The 18,403-nt window shown below is 48.2% G+C and overlaps 1 pseudogene; it reads left to right on the plus strand.

The window, feature by feature from the left end:
* The first annotated feature begins 17,501 nt into the window (after nucleotides 1-17,501).
* Nucleotides 17,502-18,193, plus strand: LOC138528036 (secreted frizzled-related protein 2 pseudogene; annotated as a pseudogene).
* The last annotated feature ends 210 nt before the right edge of the window (nucleotides 18,194-18,403 follow it).

The following is an 18,403-nucleotide window of genomic DNA, read 5'->3' on the forward strand; positions in this document are numbered from 1 at the left end:
GGGTAACAAAGCAAAAACAAAGAGGTGATGCTGGAAGGTTTAGACTGAATCTTAACCACTGGCATTGCTCGGAGCAACCCTCCAGACCATCGTTCTTTGCCTGCCAAGCCATTACAGAAGGGGAAAGACCATATGCAAATCAGGCTTGCCCCCACCCCAAAAGGGGCAGTCCAGCCCGAACTGCTAGGTCTCATCCGTTCTGAACGAGACCACAAGCATCCCCAAACATGTTTTCCCATTGTTGGGGCTCATCAGTGAGGAGTAGCTTGAGTCTCTAGGCCCAGCAGGCACGGGACCCACGTCTGGGCATACCCGTCCCACTCAGGGTGACAAAGCAAAAACAAAGAGGTTATGGCTGGAAGGTTTAGACTGAATCTTAACCACTGGCATTGCTCGGGGCAACCCTCAAGACCATTGTTCTTTGCCTGCCAAGCCATTACAGAAGGGGAAAGACCATATGCAAATCAGGCTTGGCCCCACCCCAAAAGGGACAGTCCAGGCGGAGCAATAGGTCACATCCGTTCTGAACGAGACCACAAGCATCCCCAAACATGTTTCACCCTTGTTGGGGCTCATCAGTGAGGAGTAGCTTGGGTCTCTAGGCCCAGCAGGCACGGGACCCACGTCTGGGCATGCCCGTCCCACTCGGGGTAACAAAGCAAAAACAAAGAGGTGATGCTGGAAGGTTTAGACTGAATCTTAACCACTGCCATTGCTCGGGGCAACCCTCCAGACCATCTTTCTTCGCCTGCCAAGCCATTACAGAAGGGGAAAGACCATATGCAAATCAGGCTTGGCCCCACCGCAAAAGGGGCAGTCCAGCCCGAACTGCTAGGTCACATCCCTTCTGCACGAGACCACAAGCATCCCCAAACATGTTTCGCCATTGTTGGGGCTCATCAGTGAGGAGTAGCTTGGGTCTCTAGTGCCAGCAGGCACGGGACTCACGTCTGGGCATACCCGTTCCACTCGGGGTGACAAAGCAAAAACAAAGAGGTGATGTCTGGAAGGTTTAGACTGAATCTTAACCACTGCCATTGCTCGGGGCAACCCTCCAGACCATTGTTCTTTACCTGCCAAGCCATTACAGAAGGGGAAAGACCATATGCAAATCAGGCTTGGCCCAACTCCAAAAGGGGCAGTCCAGCTGGAACTGCTCGGTCACATCCCTTCTACACGAGACCACAAGCATCCCCAAACATGTTTCACCCTTGTTCAGGCTCATCAATGAGGAGTAGTTTGGGTGTCTAGGCCCAGCAGATACGGGACCCATGTCTGGGCATACCCGTCCCACAGATTTGTTCAAAACCTTCCACCCATCCCTTTTGTGGTCACAGTTTGTCTCACTATGTGAGAGAGGGTATGCCCAGAAGTGGGTCCCTTGCTCGCTGTGCCATAGGGAACCAAGCTGCACCTCACTGAGGAGGCCCAACAAGGCCGAAACATGTCTGAGGTTGCTTGCATTTCCGTGCAGAGGGGACCTGGCCTAGCAGTTTGGGCTGGGCTGCTACCATTGGTGGCAATACCTGACTGATTTGCATATGGCTGGATCCCTTTTGCAATGGCGCAGACGGGCTAAAAAAACGGTGGTGTGGAAGGTTGCCCAGAGCATTGCCAGTGGTACAGATTTGTTCAAAACATTCCACCCATCGCTTTTGTGGTCACAGTTTGTCTCATTATGTGAGAGACGGTATGCCCAGACGTGGGTCCCTTGCTTGCTGCGCCATAGGGAACCAAGCTGCACCTCACTGAGGAGGCCCAACAAGGCCGAAACTTGTCTGGGTTTGCTTGTGTTTCCGTGCAGAGGGGACCTGGCCTAGCAGTTCGGGATGAGCTGCTACCATTGGTGGCAGTACCTCACTGATTTGCATATGGCTGGACCCTTTTTGCACTGGCACAGACAGGCTAAAAAACGGTGGTGTGGAAGGTTGCCCAGAGCATTACCAGTGGTACAGATTCGTTCAAAACCTTCCACCCATCCCTTTTGCTGTGACAAGGAAGAGCATCTTCCATCCTCACGATTTATGCAGGGCTCCCAGTTTCATCTTGGATCCTGTTCTCATGTGGCTTGCAAGGTATTTTGGGGTGAGGGACCTGCCTTTAGAAGCAGAAGCAGACTATTAATGAACATATTTGTACTGGACTGTAGTATAGAACATAAAGTACACCTTAACGTTTCCTAACAAGTTGTCCAGGTGGGGGATCCTGAAACAGCGTTGCCTTTTGACACTAAAGAAAGCATGCTGCCTATTTTTTTTAATATTCATTGAATTTCAACAGTAATGTTTATGATGTTAACCCTTGCCTAATAATTTAAATGTTTTTTTAATAACTGTGAGAATCTGGTGCATTATAACTGAATTTCAACCAATGGCACCACATAGAACTGTATACATTAAGTTAAAATACCTGATTAGATTCTAGTACAAAGTGAGTATTATGAATTTGTATTTATCTACCTGACTTTTGATCCTTTAATGAGAGGACTGTGTTATCCTCTAACATTGTATGTGGACATTCCATTTTGGGAAACTTGGGGATTCACTGTACCTACCAGCCTGCATTAGCTCCCATGAGTCTCAGGCTTGGTTGCTTGTCCATAGCTATCATTAGAGAACCTTGTCTAGGATGCTCTGTACCTCTAACCCAAACATATAGTTGGCAGAAGTACAGCTATGCCCTCCAGTCTTTACAGTTTGGAATAGGATCTTTCCAGTTGGGAATAGGATAAACCTGGAGTATATTCAGCCACCCCTGCTGAACTGCTTTAATAAGCTAGGAAAATGTCATGTGTTATTAGTTTGTAACAGTATTTATTTAGATGGAAAGGCTACTGGCGAATGATTGGGCATCATTATGAGTTTGGCAGTGCGGCCATAAACCGTGGTAATGCAGTGGTAACATAGTTACCAATGCATATTCGCCACATGTATGCACTGCCAAAGTACAGGTTTGTAGGTACGGTGAAGGAAAAACTTTTATCAGGATGCTGGAGGTAATTCTTCCACCTTACCTCCAAAAAACAGGCAAATCGGCAGAATTACTGACAGGCGTAATTACCACTGGCAATAATTCTGCTGAAATTCCCATGGAGTCATATGGACTCAAATAAATGGAGTCTAAAAACCGCCTACCACCACTTGTAATCCGACTGTAATTCTGTTGAACCATGTGGCAGTAACAGTAAATCCGTTTGGTGGTATGTCAATGCATATACCGCTGAAATACCACCAAACTTGTTTTGACTCATAGGCTCTTCTTCAGTGGCGAGTGTCAGTGTGTAAAGTTGGTTTCAGTTCCTACGTTAGACATATATTTTGATTTACAGATAGGGGCTCAGCACTTTAATGTGTATTGGCCAGCCATAGAAAAGACATCTGTTAGTCTCAATATAGAGTCTGTAAAGTTATCGGCCAAGGTAGTACCTAGATGCTTTGAGAACCTATAGAGTTTAATCCCAGAAGTTAAGAAGATCATAGACATTCAGAAAACTTTACATGTATTAGAAGTAGTGTTTAATGGGCAGAAATAGACCTTCAGGGTAGCTCACTGTACAGCCACTACATACACACCTGACGATATGATATGTGCCATTAGTAATGAAGTTTCTAAACAACCCTATATCTCTTTATTTGTGTGTATCAAGCATGCATATAACTTGATCAAATTTCTTACTGGCAGGAGTCATGTCAGGCTGCGACTGGTATTGTAGTAAGAAGGGTTCCATGGTTGTCAATACAACACTCTGGATCCACTCACCACAGCTCTGTCCACCATGAAATAAGCGAGGCATCACATGCTCTACAGCGAAAACTGTAACAACTTGTAAGAACTTGTAATCTACACATGCTTAGATTGTAGTATAGAAGATAATTAAAGACTGAAAGATGTTGGTCCTATTCTTACACACTTCACCTCTTGTAAAACGATTTAAAAGAAGAAAACATACATTACCGCTGTTATGATAGTTGCACTAGAAGTGCAAAGTTGTGTCTGTGAAAGAATGCTTCCCCCAGCAAATGACATAGGCCCTCATTACGACTCAGGCGGTAAGTGATTGAAATTACCGCCATGGCGTAATGAGCGTTAACGCCATGGTCCGATGGCGATAAGAGCGCCACATTACGACCCATCGCGCACGAGCATTACGCCATGGCGGTAACGTAAACTACGCCATGCCGTAAACAGCCCTTACCGCCCTCGTTAACAGCGCAGGGTGACCTACCGCCACCCATCATTGCGCCGACCGTAGTCAGCGGTCACCGTAATTAGCGGTGACCGCAATTAGGCGGAACCGGAAATAGCGTAATCGCGGCGGAACGGGAAACAGCACAGCGGCCATCTTAAAAAACACAATCCATTGCCATCCTACCCAACCACACCACAACCAACCCTCAAACCCTGACATTCCCATAACCCACCCATTTCCACAGCCAACCATGCCTAAAGTTGTCAAGAAGGCATGTGACAGGCAGCGGCAGGAGCGCTTCAGTCGAGAGGAACTGCAAATGCTTGCAGACACGCTCCAGGAGAAGGCTGATGTTGTCTTCTCCAATGAGATGACCCGAACAGCCATAGGCCGCAAAAAGGAGGTGTGGGAACTTGTGGCACAACGTGTCAGTGCTGTTGGAACCACCCCACGCAGCTCCAAACAGTGCCGCAAGAGATGGGACGACCTGCGGATCAGGGTCCGGGGCATTATGTCTGCCAACCGTAACCTGGCCCTGGGAACTGGCGGGGGAGCAGACTCCCCACTGAAGATGCAGCCATGGGAGGAGACATGTGCCTCTCTGATTGGCATTGAGTGCATCGAAGGTGTCGGCGAGATGGAGAGAGGGGCCCCGAGATCTGGAGACACAGGTAGGTGCCTCATATCCAGCCTTGCAAGACACCCTGATACACTTGCACGTGACAATCACAATGTGGCAGACGCAACACATCAGCAGATGAGCCACACCCTGCGCACATGCAGCATGTACACTGTACAGTAGGCAGACACACACCTGCATGCAAAACCGAACCTAAAGGGAGGCAACCTGTATGTCACGGGCTACTAACTCCACCATCTATCCATTTCACTCTTCACAATGCCTGCTCAATGTCCGCTGAACCATCAATAACAGTCACCCTCCTCTGCTCCACCACAGGCTCGCAATCGGACACTGGCAGGGACGACAGCACCAGCACCCCAGCCAAGAAGGCCAGGAAAGTGGGAGAGGGGAACCATGCATCCACCTCTGCTGGACCCAGGCAGAATCCACGCCAGGCTGAAGAGCCCAGGGCAGCAAAGTCCCCCGAGGAAGGGGTGGTGACAGCACCTGCAGCCCAACCACACCCACTGTTGCCCACTGAGGGCAATGCGTCAGCAGGGAGCAGTACTGTTGGGGAGACTGCAGCCATCGCTGCCTGCTCCGACAGTGATGTGGAGGATGACACCGGACTTCACCACAACACACAACTGCACTCACCACACCTATCCCCAATCAGCCATCATGGAGATGACACCCTGGGCCCATCGCCAGCTAATTCATGGCCAGCAACTCCAAGCCCAGTGGGAGTTGTGGAAGATGGGAGTAGTCCCATTGGTCCCCCATTGGCACCCCCCATTGGGCCAGAATTCCAGCTGTCGCTGGAGCAGATTGCCAACAGGCAGGAAGCACTGGGCACACTCCTCACGCAGCATGTAGCAGAATGTGTAAGTACCAGTGCAGCCATGGAGAGGAGTGCTGATGGCAGTGAGCTACCCTGAAGGTCATCCAAACTGCCAGCAGGGACATTTGCACCGAACTTGCTGCAGGGCGGCAGATGATGAGCCAGCTCATCCAGACAATTCTGGACACATGCCGTACTGAGCAGCCCGGTACATCCTCGGCTGCAAGTTCAGCACAAGCCTCTCCCGTCCGCAGGTCATCCAGGACCCTGAGGAGCACAGGCAGGGGGGCCCCAGGTTCCGGGAGAGGGGGCAGTCAATAGTGTGCTGAACTATACTCACTTCACCACGGGCACTGTCACATGTTTGCAGGGTGTTCAGGGGGGAGGGGGAGGGGGGTATTGGGTGTGTTGGAGTGTTCAGGGGGGAGGGGGAGGGGGGTATTGGGTGTGTTGGAGTGTTCAGGGGGGAGGGGGGTATTGGGTGTGTTGGAGTGTTCAGGGGGGAGGGGGAGGGGCACTGTTATACCTATTCAGTAGTACAATACACTTTTTCTTTTCTCACAAACTAAAAGTGTGGACATTGCTCATTGCGTATGTGTGCTTTATTGTTACAGTCCACAGTGTTGACATACCAGACACACACAGTGCCCCAAGTGCCATCCATATGTCACACACTCGCTGTGTGTGCTAGAAGTATCGGTCCATGACATTCTGACGCATAATATGGCCCTCCTGTGCATCGCTGCCTCCCTGAGGTGCTGCCCCATCCCCATCATCATCATCCCCATCATCAGGTGGTTGTGGTTCTGCGTCAGGGGGCAGAGGCACGTTTCGTCTGATGCACATAATGTGTAGCATGACACATGCCATGATGATCTTTGCAACCTTCTCATGGCGGTACAGGAGTGCCCCGCCAGACCTGCTGAGGCAGCGGAAACGTGCCTTCAGTAGGCCAAAAGCATGCTCTATCACCACACGGGTACGTGCATGGTTATGGTTGTAGTCCTCCTCATGCTGGTTCGATGGGTTCCGGACTGGTGTGAGGAGCCACCTCTTCAGGGGATAGCCCGCATCACCTGTAAAATGTGAGAAAAGAATGTGTCAGGAACGAGATTGATATGTGAACATGACGCACAACCATGCCTTGATTCTGACTGTTACTGTGCACCAATTGGAGTTGTGGTTATGGATTTACGCTGTGCAACCAGTATGTGTTCATGGCTCTCATGTACTGTTTTGCGTGCTAAAACACAATGCAGGGGGGACGATTGCCTTGTGAGTGGCCATCCACTGTGTCCGTTCAGGCCGTCATTCATGTGACCTTGCACGTGTCCTGTGAGCTTGAAGCTCACATGATAGCAACATCGATGTCTGGCTCATTATGACCCCAGTGAGCATTACTGGTGTCAATGGGGACAGTTTGTGGGTCTTGTAGTGGTGCATTGATGTCCCTGTCTGTCATGTGCCTCCTTTGTGCGCAGTTGTGGGGGACAGGCCTTTCAGTAGTTGGTGCATGGTGACGTGCATGTTGGTGTTATTCTTTAGGGTCAATGCGGCCACAATTTGCACTATGCACTTGCAAATGGTTGTGTCGTTTTTGGGATGCACTTTCATTCACATGTTGGGATGATTAGGTCAGGCATGATGTGTACACTTCTCTGTTGACGTCAGTGCTGCCACAGGGAATGATCTGGCTACTGCTAGTTGCACCCACCCCCCTGTATCTGCCAGATGTAATATGCATTGGTACGTCATTCAACACCCACTTTGCATTTCCATGCTCATGTCATTAGACTCACCGAGTAGGTAGGATCTTGGGCCTGCATGTCGCTCCATGTAGCGTGGTATTGTTGAGTTCCGAAGGATCATAGAATCATGGGTTGATCCGGGGAATCTGGCACAACAATGTGTGATGATCCTGTTGGAGTCACAGACCATTTGCACGTTGATTGAGTGGAAATGTTTACGGTTGCGGTACGGTACCTCCATGGCATGTGGGACCACCAATTCAACATGGGTGCAGTCAATGGCACCAATGCAACCAGGTATGCCGGCCAGTGCATGGAAACCCACTTTGGTGTTGGCAATCTCCTGGGCAGACCTTGGTAATGAGATGTGGTCATCTGTGTGCTTGAGGAGGGCATCGAGCACTTGCATCAGTGTACGCGAGAATAATGGTTGTGATATGCCATGCAAGTGCCCCACTGTGTGCTGGTAGGTGCCTGTGGCCAGGAAGTGGAGCACAGACACTACCTTCAGTAGGGGGGGGGTGGCAGTGGGTGTATCAATCATGCTGACGATGTCGTTGTGTATCATGTCCACAATGGTGGTGATGGTGTCCCGGTCCAGTCGGTACAGGGTGTGGATCTGCTCAGCGGTGAGGTTGAATGGGCTGGGTCTGATGCGTGGGATTGGGGGCTGCCTGCGTGGTGGCACTGGCTGTGCTGGTGGGGCTTGCTGGGCCTGCCTTGCCCTCCTTCTCCTCCTGCGTCTCCTCTGTGCAGCCTGTTGTTGTTGTTGTTGTTGTGGTTGTGGTTGTTGTTGTTGTGGTTGTGGTTGTTGTAGTTGCTGTTGTAGCACTCGCATTGCTATCAGGTCCTCCAGCCCCAACATTGCTAGTCCTATTGGTATCATTGTGGAGTGTGACTGGGTGTGGGAAGGGGTGGGGTGTGCTCTTTTTGTACTTCCTGTGTCTGTATTGCCTTCACCTGTGCTGTTTCTGTGCACCTGTGGCAGCTGCATTCACTTTACATGGCCCTTTACGGTTGGTTCGCGATGGCGTAATTTGCACCATGGCGGTAAGGTACTTAACGGCCTGGGTGATGGCGTTAGGGGCATGTCCGCTTGGGTCGGCATTCCCGCACCTTTCCGCCATGGCGCTAAGTACGGTGTGGATGTTCGCGTGCGCGCGCCCTTGGCGCAGTCAGCGGCAGCGTTAGCTACGATGCCGCTAGTGACATCGTAGTTTACGGTCACGGGTCGTAATCGGCCCGAGCGGAAGACGATGGCGGTAATCGTTTACCGCCATCGTTTTTCGCTTTGCGCCAGGGTCGTAATGAGGGCCATAAAATACATAATACACCATGCACTTATCAGAGGGGCAGGAAAACAATGAAAGGCAGGAGTTGGACTGAAAATCTTTTGTTCCAGGTAATACAAATGTCTTTTTAACCCTATTATGATGTCATTGTTATTATTTTCCTTCTAATTTATCATGGAATTTGATTAATGTGCCCTTTGGCACTCTACTCAATTATATGCTTGCATATCATAAGCTGGAAGGAACATGTGCACTGAAACCGCAGAATACCAATTTTATGGGACAAAGCATTCGAACTAAAGCCAATGGATTGCACTGGTTCAGACTAGTGGGGAAAATGGACCATCTCATCAACATCAGAAGCTATCATGTGGGTGAAGGCCTACGGCCCTAACTGTGGAAGATGGGACCAGAAGTGTGAGAGAGCAGCCATCTTTACTGACAACTACTACACCAAACGGTATCTCTCATAATGAACATTGATCATGGGCCATTGTTCTTTGCCAATGAGGCATATTGTTGTGGATGGGAAGTGGAAATACTATTCTGGAAGGCCTGTCAAAATAGATCTTCAATTGTCAGGATCAAGTGCCCCATAAGGTATAGAAACAGCAGATATGGAGGGTGTGCTGGATTAGATGGTTGGGAATGGGTTAATGGTTTAACACACCATTGGGCTTAATTCATTATCTAAAATGTAAGTTTATTCTTTTTGGGGAGCACAGTACCCAGTATCTGAAAAATATAAACTATCTTAATGAGTTATTGTAGAGTATGATACCACATCAGAGCTCTCTGTAATAACATTTAAGAAAAAGCAAAATAAATGCACCCCTCCTTCAAGACACACATACCTAAGAAAACTCAGACATCTTATTATCAGCTTTCCCTTCTGTGGAAAGGCAAGCCCTTCCTCCCTCTGGACAGCTTTAGATCCATCATTCAAGCACTGGTCCTATCTTACCTGGATGAGGGCAATGCACTCCTGGAAGGTCTCTGGTCATCCGCCCCTTGTGCCCCTGAGAAGTGTACTACATGCAGCAAGATGCCTCAACAAGAGTCTACGCAGATATGACCATATCACCCCAACCCTCATTGACCTTCACTGGCTCTCACTGCAAGCACAAATCAGCTTCAAATCTTGATGCATCATCTCCAAGACAGTTGACCTCAAGTCACCCAGCTACCTTGAAGAGAAACTCAACATCTCTGGCAGACAGAACTCGGCCAGAGGCCTGGACACATGCAAACTTGAAATCTGCTGCTGCAAAAAAGCAAGAGACCAGAAAACAAGCCATCTCTGCCTATGCCCCAAGACTAAGGAAACTCCTTCCCGTCAGCATCAGACTCACCCCCATGAATGTGATAAATTAACTGACCTGTGCTGGAATGCAACAATGAATCCTGGCAGAAATCACAGTTTATCCTTGATAAGGGACTTAGGGGCTCAATACCAGTTGGGTAGTATGCAGTAAAAGTGGCAGTAATGGAATTACCACCAATTTTACCAGACCGAATCAGGGGCTGCTGCTAATTCTGTCGGCGTAATTATCGCCAGCGGAATTAATGCCAGTGGAATTAACACTGGCAGAATGAATGCCAGCATCATGCTGAATTAGTGTTTACACAAAGTCTGTTGGCAGAATTAACACCAAGATGCAAAATGGTATTTGAACCACATCACAAGGAGAAATACCACTAAAATACTGCTGATAATGGGTGGTAATTCCACCAAAAAGACAGTGTTGTTAACTCCTCCTAAAAGGTGGAGGTAAATGCATACAGGTGAAGGAAATCAAGTCTCAGTTTCAGTCAATCCACTCAAAAAGACCCACACACACTTTCCAACACCATACTACCACTAGCACTCTCAAATATGTGACATGCAGCACTTTCTGCTCCACATTGAGCGGAAGAGGCAGGAACTACAGCACAGGCCTCATGGCGCACAGATGAGGAGATGCCATGCAGGGCCTGCACTCAGTCCCAGGATCAGGCTCTCATCCTCGACATTGACTGATGCCCAGCTCATTACCGTGTACCGACTGAACAGGGAGATGATAGCAGAGGCACTGTCCACAATCTACACCAACATGCAGAGCAGGATCAATATCAGGACTGCCCTACCTCCGCTGCTGAAGCTCATGTTGGTGCCACATTTTCTAGCCAATAACACCTTCCAGCACACTGTAGGTATGTTGCATGACACTTTTCCAGCCCACTCTTTCAGTTGTGCTTGGGCAGATAGATGCTGGAGTCATTCCTGTGTCATGTATCCCACTACATCTCCCTGCACAGACAAGAATTCCACAGAAGCATTGAGTTTGTTCCATCTTTTGTGGCAGTTCTCCCTATCCCGTGGTACAATGCCGATGTCATGACCACTCTAGGGGCCATTGGGGATGGGGGAGCAACAAATGCCATGGGATGAGGTCAGCCCACATTAGACAGGAATGGACTACCTGGCCTTGCTTTATAGCCGTAGGGAGGCTTAGAAGTACAGGCACTTGTCAGACATGTGTCAGATGGCTGCCTCACCAGGACACATGAGAGTTCACACAAGGCTTCAAAAGGCTGCTCCATACCAGACATTCCTGCAAAGACCCCTCTGCCTGCATGAAACCCACTGCCCTGCCCAGACAACACTCAACGAGAAGAAGAACAAGAAGAGAGTTAAACAAGTAAGTAGAATGACAAGTGAGCTAAAGCAAGGAAGAAGAAGAAGAGAAAAGATAGGGAAAGACAAAAGAAGGAACCACACACATCAAAAATTACCTCAGCTTGCTGTTGTCCGCTCGCATTCTGTATGTTCACATCCAGTTGGCGTTGTGCCTCCAGCTGCCCAGTTGGTACCACAGACCTACGGGACAAGGGAAGAGAACAGAAAGAGCAAGGTTAGCATCCAGGAGGCCCACCTGGATTGGGACTCTCGCTCAGGAACTTAACTAGAAACCCAAGTTGTCTGACGCTCCTCTTCTGTGCTCTGCTGCACAGAACCCGACAAAGGAAAGAACAGAGACATTATTGCCTCAGGACAAGTGAACTCTAGAAACATTGTGCATACAGATATTGTAAAAACATTTGGACACAACAGGATTTAGGTGACGGTCTGGGTGCATCTAAACCCCCCTCCTAGCACACCGACCCAGACGATAGCCTCCAAAACTCACTTGAACTCTGGGCCGTTGCTGGTCAAGACCTGGAAGCACCAGCCCCTGGATCGCTGAAGCTCGGGAGAGAGCGGAGTCACCATCCCAACAAAACAGGTACACAACAGACTAAGGGATATGGGCAGGGCAATACAAGGCAATGAGAACATACATAGGCAACAACAGTGTCCTTTCGGCACCCAAATCCTGCTCTGCTGAGTAAGGGGAACCGCACACACTCTTAATAGGGCATCCCAACAAGAGGTGGTTGGGCGGTAACTGCACCATCCATCATCCACCAAACCGCCCCTTGTTTGTTGGGTTAGAAGGCAACCCCAAGGGAGTAGTTTGGTGCAGGAGGTTTGGCAATTGCACCAGTTTGAGGAGTCCATGTGTCCCCAGGAGCTGCAGAAACAGGTATGACATTACAGATTGTCTGGCCCAAGAAGACATAGCTTCACTTGGTGTAATGGACACTGACATGGGGGAGGACATAGCTGCCCTGCTCCAGGAACTGTGTATATTATTGCGGGCTAACAGGGTCAAAAACATGCATTGTGCCAGGACCTGGTTACCACCAGGTATGCCACTGATGCTGTGGTTGCAAGTGTTACTGCCATACAAGCCAGGTTGGCCCCTATGCACGCTACTCCAGAGATAGTCCAAACCCTGTGGGGGGCCCTGTACAAGGCCCAGTCCCCAACCAGGTGATCGCCCCAGTGACCATCCTGTTAGCTCCACCAGAGATATTCCATAATGGCCCCTGAAGTATGCGCAGTTCAAAAATCAATGTGAACTGCATTTCATGTGCTGCCCCTACGCATTCCCCAACGATTCTACCAAAGTATGATATATTTTATGATATGATATTTTATTTATATCTCACTTATACACAGGTGTTTCAGAGCGCGATAAGGTGGCATTTATGCTTTTGTATTTGCAGGATAATGTGGAAAATTGGTTGATCCCTCTGAAAAACTGACAGGACTTGGGTGTTGTAGGATTTTCAGGGCTTCAAGGAGAAAATGGAGAAAGCAAAGCCCACACACAATCGCTCAACAATGAACTATCAGGTCTACGGCAAGGCAATCCCAATTTGTTGACATATATTAGCATGTTTACTTGTCTGGTGGTAGAAACTGATTGGCGGGAACCCAAGTGAATGTCCCTCTTCTATCAGGGCCTGAGGGCCAAACTGAAGGAAGGCTTTGCACAGTTGGTTAATCCACTGCATGGGTGTGCAGAATTAATTGATCTCATAGTACAGCTGAATCACAGACTGAGTGAGAGGAGAGGGGATAACCACCAGATCATCTTTCATCCCAGGGTGATTGCGTCTGTGGGAAATCACACCTTGGAGGGGGATGCAGAACCCATGCAGATAGGAGGTGTGAAAGGGCCCTTATTGAAGGAAGAGAGATAGAGGTGAAGGTTGCAGCAGATCTGTCTGTACTGTGGGAGACCAGGCCATTTTAACAGAGAATGTCCATCTAGACCTAAGCGTCCTCGTAAAGTAGTGGGAGCTACAGATTAAACACAGAGCACTCTGATGGGAAACTCGGGATCCTGACGGTTCTGAAGCCAAACATGTCTGTTCAGGGCACACCCACATTTTCTCCAGATACAAATATAAATCACACTCATTTGACCCTGCATGTAGTCTTGACCGTTCCCAGATGCAAACTGCAAGCAGTTGCAGCCTCCATCGACTGTGGTGCAACAGGGATCTATATCAACCGAACATCCACCAGCACACTAGGTACAACCTTCGTCCCCAAAGAATGGCCTGAGGATATTTGCGCTGTGGATGGCACCAGCCTGAAATCAGGGCCTGTGCGCTACCTAGTGGAGAGAATCACACTGCAATGCATCGATGAACATACCAAAGACTTTTCATTTGACCTAATTGATTCATGAAAATTCAAATTGATCCTTTGAATTCCATGATTAGTGGAGCACAATGCTCCCATTTGCTGGAGAATAAGAACATTGCAGATGATGTCAGTGTCCTATCGCATTGCATGTTTTACTACTGGGAAACTGTTAAAACACCCTATTCTGGCTCACACTAACCTGGAAATCCTGGGGAAGGGAATGATTGAGGGTCTGCCTAGGGGGGTACTCTGACTACAACAATGTGTTTGAGAAAGGCATGGCTAACACTTTTCCACCACACAGTCCATATGACTGCCAGATTGATAGGCCCCCTGGTGCCCAACTACCATACAGTTAAACATATGCCTTAATGGAACCAGAGTAAAAACATCTCCGACCATATCACGATACTACTTGGCAAATGGCTTTATCTGCCCCTACAAGTCCCTGGTTTTGTCACCATTATTCTTTGTGCCAAAAAAGGAAGGCAATCTTCATACCTGCATAGGCTACTATGGGCTTACCATGATCACTATCAAGAATAGGCATCCAATCCTGTTGATTCCCACCCTGTTAGATCAAGTGAAGGAGGCAACCCTTTTACACCAAACTGGACTCGCACAGTACCTACCACATGGTGCGAGTCAAACCAGATGATGAGTGGAAGACTGTGTTCCACACCAAACACAGCTTGTTTGAGTACTGAGTCATGCTCTTCGGCTTATGCAATGCACCAGCAGCGTTCCAATAGTTCATTCATGAAGTGCTCTGAGAAGTAATAGACGTCTGCAGCATAGTTTCCATAGATGACATCCTGGTGTACTTCCTCAACCATGAGGAGCAGGTGGAACATGAACTAGCTGTGCTACATTGACTCAGACAATATCAACAGTTTGCAAAGTTAGAAAAGTATACCTTCCATACACAACAAGTGGAGTTCTTGAGGTTCATCATAACATCCAAGGGTATCCTGATAGATCCAAAAATCTGGAAGAAGTCAGGCAGTAGCCATCTCCTTCATCCATCAGGGACGTCTGAAGCTTTCTGGTATTCAACATTTTTTATTGCTGTCTCATTCCTGAATTCTAAGCTGTGGTCAGGACCATCATTGACCTCATTAAGAAGGGGAAGAGATTTGCATGGTCGGACGTAGCACAACGAGTTTTTGATGCACTCAAGAAATGCTTCTCCACTCCACCCATCTTACAACATGCCGATCAGTTAAATCTGTTTATGTTCGAAGCTGATGCTTCCAGTTACGCGCTCAGAGCCGTTCTGTTTCAATGAGATCCCTTCATGGGGAAACTACACCCAGTAGCATTTTGATGCAGAAAATGTAATCCCATCGAGTTGCGCTACATCATCACTGAAAAAGAGATTTTGAACATCAAGTCCACATATAAATAATGGCACCATTATGTTCTTGGAACCAATCACACAGTCACAATATTGACAGATCACCACAATCTATTAATCTTGTCGTTGGCCAGGGCCTTGATGCCCAGGCAACTGAGGTGGACTCTATTCCTTTCTGAGTTCTATTTTATCTTCACCAATTGGCCGGGTGTAAGGAATGGGAAGCCAGGTGCACTTCAATGTCTGGGAGAAGATGCTGCAGAGGAACCAGAAAACAAGGAACCACCGCCTGTCCGTTCCCTTGCGTGTTTTGTGGGCATGCTGACAACTGCAACACTGCTGATTGAGGAAGTATGGAGACATTTCACACCAGGTTCTCGCAATGACAGGATCACAGAAACCGCAGGGTGTTCTAGCCATAATGGACTACCATTTCACTTGGAACAACTGTATCTTCTCACCAAAGAACTCCAGCTAACAGCATTATGTCACTTCAATGAGCACCCTTTTGCGTGACATCCCAGCATTAAGAAAACACTCAACCTGATCAAGCACCACTGTTGATGGTTCACGATTACCCAAGACACACAAATGTGAGTTCTATCTTGTGCCATTTGAGCGGGTAACAATAGCTCCTACTAGCGCCCTCAGGGACTTTTACATATGCTGCCAATACCATCAACCTTCTGGCACACCATATCGCTAGATTTCATCACTGTCTTAACAAGAAGCTGAGACAAAACAAATATCCTCATGGTAGTGGGCTAGCTGTCCAATTTGGCCCACTTCGCCCCTCTGACCAAGTTATCAACAGCAACAGAACTGGCACAAGTTTTAATGGGCCTCAACACAAGTCCAGCGGTAACCCATAAAAGTGGCAGTAACAGAATAAGTGCCACCAATAGCGCTCTTCCGGATCATGAGCCGGAACAAATACCGCTGACTGTAAAAGCAGTCAGTGCTATTACAGCCTGTGCTATTACAGCCAGCGCTATTGCAGCTGGTGCTATGACAGCTGGCCACACGTGACAAAAACACAGCCGCATCACAAGTCCATGTATGGCAGTATTAACGCCAGAAAATGGCACTAATACGACCAAAAGAATGCCGCACAGTTACCTCCGACTTCCAGCTGGAGGTAAATGAACACATGTGCCTAAAATGAAGCCACATGTGAGCCCAATCCACGCCAGAGGACTACATATGGCACACCCCTACCCCAGACACTGATTCCAACACCATGCTGCTGCTAGCCACTGTGATCTGGGACTGGCAGCTTCTCGTGCTGTGCCTGGAAGAAGAGATTCAGGACAAGCAGGCCAGGGCACAGGGGGACAAGGGGGTGGAAGGATGAGTCGGAGGAGGAGGAGAAGAGTCCAAGCAAGGGGTGCATCCATCCCCAGGGTCAGGCCCTCACCACGGACCCTCCTCCTTGTTGCTCTTGCAATTCAGACTTGTTTTCCACTATAATAAATAGACAGAAATTGCCAATTTGTTACACTACTGTTGATAAGATATATGGCTGATGATACGAACAAAATTGTAAACTGGCCTCTGTCACACATAGACATGAGCCTATTGTTGGAAAACCATTCACCACAGCTGGAATAATGTACCAAACAGGTTTCAGCATGACATCTGCCCATTATTGAGCACAGGTGGTTGTTCAAAATGTAATGCTACTTGCATCACTCATAAACAATGAATATGTGCAAAATGACCAAATGCACACTTAATCATTCTAAAACTAAATTAATCCAGTTAAAGTTATACCAAAATCTTCATGCTTTTTGAAGGGTGGCTGATATGCCACCCCGTCACTCCACCCTGTTGGCATTCCCAGCTTCTGGGTCTGACATGTTTCCCTGCCAATGAGTGTCCAAATCCTCTACAACGTTAAAAATCCTTCAGGGTATATTAGAGGTAATATGTCCCCTATGTAAATCTTTAAACAGTAATATGACAAATAATGCATTATTTTTGTTGTCACAAACATTTAAAAGAATCCCTGAATTGTGGCAGGCACCTGGCCCATATTTCCCTGGCACTGATAATGGCAAGCCCCACTAACTCTACACAGTCAATTTTAAAATACTACAAACATTACATTATCAGAGCCAGTAAAAAAGTGGTCATGGGGCCTCTGGTTTGATGTCATCTGTGATGTTGTCTGCGTGCTCATGGGCTGTGCATTGAAGAGCTTGAGTTAAGTTGGTATAATGTCCAACACCTGTCAAGTGTGTGTGGTATTGTATTATTACATACAGCTTTTGAAAACTGAATCACATGACCACAAAGTAAATAACTGTATAAGTTAGAATCTGACCTTCACAGGCTGCTGTTGTTTCATCATTTCCTTGGGCACTTCTCACAAAGAGAGGCTAGGGCACAGTAGAGCAAGCTCCCACGGTTCATGGTCTCTGCACTGAATGATGTCCCACGGGTGCCTGGTGCTTTGTCTGCTCTTCCCTGCTGAAGACTGTATGGAGCTGGTCACAGGCTCTTCTCCTTCGGGCAGCCAGAATACTCCTACAAGTGGAGCAAAGGCAAGCCCATACCGGACCAGCCTGTTACTGTGCCACAGCATTGAGTACCTACACATGTGGCTGCCTAACCTGTTGGGGCAGGAGATGCTGAAGGAGGTGCTGCTGCAGGCCTCATCCTGGATCCCATTGTTGCAGAAGCAGTGCCACCCAGACACCAAGAAGTTCATGAGTTTGCACTTAATGCCCGTCTGCATCGACGACCTGGCAAGACCATGCATCCGTGCCACTCCATCTGTGAGCATGTGAAGGAGAGCTGCACACCCATCATATCCACCATAAGCTTCAAAAGCACCAATATGCTCGAGAGCAGCTGCTTCCTGCAGGACAATGACCTGTGCATCCCAATGGCCGTGGCCAACCAGGACCTGCTGCCCACCAGAGAAGCCCTGAATGTGTGTGACGCCTGCAAGAACAGGAACCATGACATCAATTACATTGTGGAGATCCTGTGCAAGAACAACTTTTCCCTGAGTATAAAGGTGAAGGAAATCACCTAGATCAATGGGGACACCAAGATCAGCCCAGAGACCAGGAGCAAGACCATCTATAAGCTCATTGGCTATATCACGATTTAAATCCAACCTCCTAGCTCTGCTCCTTTCTGAAGAACCACGTTCATATCATTCTACACCACTGCATCTCCCTGTTCTCTTCTCCCCCTACCTCTCTATAACAACCCTTCAGTACATATATCTTACCCCATCATCCTAAACGTACCTCTTCCTCTGCTATCCCTTTCCTATGTCATACTTTATTCTCCTCGTCCACGGTTCATGTTTCTACCT

Source organism: Ambystoma mexicanum, chromosome 7q (assembly GCF_040938575.1).
Source record: "Ambystoma mexicanum isolate Mex_15411 chromosome 7q, UKY_AmexF1_1, whole genome shotgun sequence".
NCBI lineage: Eukaryota > Metazoa > Chordata > Amphibia > Caudata > Ambystomatidae > Ambystoma > Ambystoma mexicanum.